The sequence below is a fragment of the Urocitellus parryii genome, chromosome 11, assembly GCF_045843805.1.
Source record: "Urocitellus parryii isolate mUroPar1 chromosome 11, mUroPar1.hap1, whole genome shotgun sequence".
Taxonomy (NCBI): Eukaryota; Metazoa; Chordata; class Mammalia; order Rodentia; family Sciuridae; genus Urocitellus; species Urocitellus parryii.
The window spans coordinates 92,073,662-92,078,635 of NC_135541.1; the positions used below are offsets into that span (position 1 = coordinate 92,073,662).

The following is a 4,974-nucleotide window of genomic DNA, read 5'->3' on the forward strand; positions in this document are numbered from 1 at the left end:
AAGTATCCTAAAACAACTTTCCAATGAACAATTTCTACCACATTATTGGTAGCAGGGCACTGTGTATGCTCTGGGTACTCTAGAAACAGCAACCCCTTCACCAGAGACACTTTGCTTCAGTGCCTTCAGGAAGCTGGAACATTCAGGCTGAAGGCTCCAAGCTGAACAAAATCCCAAGAAGGACATGAAAATGCAACTCTATTTGTGAGGTTTGACTGGGTTGTATCCACATCTTTAAACTGAAGGAGTTTAAATGTAAGTAAATTTTCTCACAGGATGATGAATAAGTTCTGGAAATGGACCCTTGAGTATACTTGCAGAATTATGTGAATATATTTAGTGTTCCTGAACTGTACACTTCAAAATAGTTCAAATGGCTAATTTTATGTGTATTTTACAATAAAATCATTGAAAGATGCATTTTCTATCATTCAGTGTTTCCTGCTATTATTTAGTAATCACATTCATTAAGAGCACTAACCACCCAGGCATACTGGCACACACCTGTAATCCCATTGGGAGACTGAGGCAGGAGGATTGAAAGTTCAAGGCCAGCCTCAGCAGAAGCAAGGTGCTAAGCAATTCAGCGAGACCCTGTCTCTAAATAAATTATAAATTAGGATTGTGGATGTGGCTCAGTGGCCAAGTGCTTAAGAATTCAACCTCTGGTACCCACCGCCCCCCCCCAAAAAAAAGAAGCACTAATCAAAATTTGACAGCCCTGTATTTGAGATTTGGATCTGCTTGCTGCATCTCTGGAAACTAAAGACATGTCAGTTAGCTAAGCCTCAGTTTCCTCACCTGTACCACAGGAATTATAAAATGCTTACTTACCCATTATAGGTTGCTGTGAAATTTACACTTGGTAAAGTCTAAATTCACAAAAGAAGCTCAATAAATGCTAGCTCCGATTTTATTTTTAAGTTCAAACCAATATGATTTTTGTACTTTGTATAAAGAAGGCTAACAAAATGGCTTTAGTATAAAAAATGTCATTTGTTCATTTCTCCTTAGTCCTTAATGTTATGGAGAATTATAAGACAACATGCCCTAAAACCCATTTCATATTATAGTCAAGTGATGAGCCCATGTGTTGACCACTGAGTCAATAGTTAATAATCTTAAGGTATCATACTCCAAGAGGCAACAATTTCAGAGAAGCCACAATTACTTGATGTACTTGAAATAATTTACATATAATAATGTATGTATAAACCTGTACATATAATTTTTTATCAAGTATAATATGATCATACAAAAACATTGGCTCACAATATAGTTCAAACATAGAAAAGAAGGCTATTTTATTTTTGTCCCTTTTACATCCTATTTTAGTCAAGATGATGAAACCCAGAAAATAACAGGAATGAATTAGTTTATAAAAACTGGGTATTTTATAAGTGAAACAAATCCAGTAATCTACATTTCTCAAATTGCAAACAATGAGACTTACTATACTCTCAAAATGAACTTAAATAAATTATTGCTCCATTCTAATGACATAAACGTTTTCACTGGTTGATAGTTCAGGTAGAAAGAGAATGTAAAGTGATTTATAAGTAAAAACATTTCATTCAAAAGGATTTTTCTTTTTTTGGTACTGGGAATTGAACTCAGGGACACTGAAATATTGAGCTGCATCTGCAGCCCTATTCTGAATTTTATTTAGAGACAGTGTTGCTAAGCACTCGCCATTTCTAAGGCTAGCTTTGTACTTGAGATCCACCTGTCTCAGCCTCTGGAGCTACTGGGATTACAGGCATACATCCCTGTTCCTGGCCAAAAGGAATGGTTTTAACAAAACCCACATGATCTCAAGAGAAAATACATAGAAATATTCATATAACATTCTCATTTCTATTAATTTATATTATACATATCATTATTTTATTATATATACATGTAATATATGTAAATTATATATATATAAATTAAATATATATAAATTATAATTACTAATATATAATTATATTATGTATTACATAATTTATATAATAATATAAATTACATATACTATATACTATAAATTATATGTTATATATTCATGTATTTATATATTGTATATTTATATAAATTATATATATAATATATTTATATACTTATATATAAATTATATATTAATATGTAAATATATATATGTAAAGTATATATGATATAAATCATATATTATATAAATTTTATGTATTTCTATGTAAAATATGTATGAATTAATCATATTTAATAAAAATTATTTGTAATATATGAAATATATATTTTATATACACATATAATAATATATAAACTAAATATAAATATATATTATTTTATTTTATATAACATTATTATCATATATCTAAATTTATATTAATTTATGTTATATTACTTATTATAATGTAATTATATAATATTTCTATTATTAATAAGATAATGATATGATTATTATAGTTTAATTTATATTAATATAATATATAAAATATATGGATTCTATTATAATTATATATAAATTACTTATTATATATCATATATATTTAATTCAATAATATGTAATATGTAATATATAATACATAATACATAATATATTACATATAAATATAATTTAAATTATATAGTTTAGTTATTTGGCTTTAGATGGTTTTAATGCTTCTGATAGTGTTTTTTCCCCTAGCTTTATCTGTATAAATTTTTATTTTATGACAGTTCCAAATTTTTTAGTATTTTTTTTTAAATAACAAACATTTATTGGTGTGACTTATGGTACAAAAACGTTCCTACACGAGATGTGCATGACTAAATCATTAAATAGAACATTTCTGAGGTGAACACACATCCTCACAAACGTTTTTATATCCAGTTTTTAAGATAGCCAATTCCTCCTCTCTCTCCACCCCAAAACATGTGAGCAACTGCTAATGGAAAGCAGTAAACAGCCACTTGGGCTATACCATTTTCAACTCCAATCTGAGGTGAAGATTCCAAGTACATTCGAGACTTAAGTTCTCTCAATTGTCCCCTAATGAAAGTTCCTGAGTCCAGTATTCACAATATTACAGCACTAGTAGATCATTGTCTACAACTCTTCTCTTTCTGCTGTATCCTCTTCACCAGTCTGGGGAGGGTCTGCACTTCCATAGCGTTTGCTGATAATTGGCTGAACAATTTCTTCTAGTTCCTTCTGTTTAGCTTTGAAGTCTTCAATGTCAACATCTTGGTGGCTTTCCAGCCTTTCAAATTTCTCCTCTACAGCTTTTTCAATGGTCTCATTATCTTCAGAGAAAACTTTGCCTCCCAACTTTTCTTTATCTCCAATCTGATACTTTAGAGAGTAGCGTAGCTTTCAAACTCATTCCTAGTATCAATGCACTCCTTCAGTATTTTGTCTTCCTCAGCAAACTTCTCATCAATTTCTTCAGTTGTCCATCAATTTTGGTCATTGTCATCTTAATTTTGTTCCCTGTACACTTGTCTTCAGCTGTCACCCAAAGAATACCATTCACATCTATCTCAAAAGTGACTTCAATCTGAGGGATCCCCTGGGGAGCTGGAGGACTTCCAGTGAGATAAAATGTACTCAGAAGGTGGGTGTCTTTTTTCAGGGGTTATTTACCTTCATAGACCTTGGTTGGAACAGTAGGTTGCTTATCAAAAGCTGTAGAAAAGATCTGAAACTTTTTGGTGGGTACCACATTGTTCCTTGGTATCAGCTTGGTCATGACACCTCCCACAGTTTCAATACCAAGTGTCAGGGGACATACTTCAAACAATACTAGGTCACCTGTATGTTGATCACTGGAGAGTACACCAGCCTGGACAGTGGCACCATATACATCAGCCTTATCTGGTTTTATGCCACAGGACGGCTCCTTGCCATTGAAGAACTCTTTAACAAGTTGCAGAATCTTTGGAATTTGAGTAGAGCCACACACACGAACAATCTCATCAACATCAGACTTCTTCAAGTCAGAATCCTTCAGTACTTTCTGAACAGGCTTCATGGTAGACCGAAACAGGTCCATGTTTACCTCTTCAAATTTTGCCCAAGTCAGGGTTTCAGAAAAGTCTTCTCCTTCATAGAAGGACTCAATTTCAATTCTTGCTTGATGTTGAGAAGACAGGGTCTGCTGGGCCTATTCTACTTCATGCCAGAGATCCTGCACAGCTTTGTTGTCTTTCCTAACATCTTTGCCAGTCTTCTTTTTGTACAGCTTGATCCATAACATGCTGGTTAAAGTCTTCTCCACCCCATGAGTATCATTATTAGTGATCATAACTTCAAAGACACCATTGTCAATGGTGAAAAGAAGCACATCAAAGGTTCCACCACCCAGATCAAACACCAGGATGTTCTTCTCTCCCTCCCTCTTATCCAGGCCATAAGTAATAGGAGCTGCTGTAGGCTCATTGATGATCCTCATAACATTCAGGACAGCAATAGTTCTAGCATCTTTGGTTGCTTGTTGCTGGCCATCATTAAAATAGGCTGGTACAGTAACAACTGCTTGGGTAAACTTCTTTCCCAAATAAGCCTCAGCAGTCTCTTTCATTTTAGTGAGAACCATAGGGGAAATTTCTTATGGAGCAAGTGTCTTAGTTTGCCCACCTCCAATATCAACCTGAATGTATGGTTTAGTTTTTTTTTTTTTTTTCAACCACCTTGAAAGGCAAGAACTTGATGTCTTGCTGCACAGATAGGTTATTTCTAGTGTGGATGCGCGCCCCATGGTGTCAAAGACTGTGTTCTCAGTATTGAAGGTGAGCTGATTCTTGGATGTATCACTGATCAGACATTCCCCTACAGGGGTGAAGGTCACATAAGATGGCATGATGAGGTTGCCCTGATCATTGGAGATGATCTCCACGTGGCCATTCTTGAACACCCCGATACAGCAATAAGTGGTCCCCAGGTGGATGCCAACCATGGTACCCACGTCCTCCTTCTTGTCCTCATCCTCAGCCAGGGCTGCTGTGCAGCACCCCCGATACCAGAGAGAGCTTCAT

At 34.2% G+C, this 4,974-nt stretch overlaps 1 pseudogene; it reads right to left on the reverse strand.

The window, feature by feature from the left end:
• Positions 1-3,046: 3,046 nt before the first annotated feature.
• On the reverse strand, positions 3,047-4,974 carry LOC113177897 (endoplasmic reticulum chaperone BiP pseudogene; annotated as a pseudogene).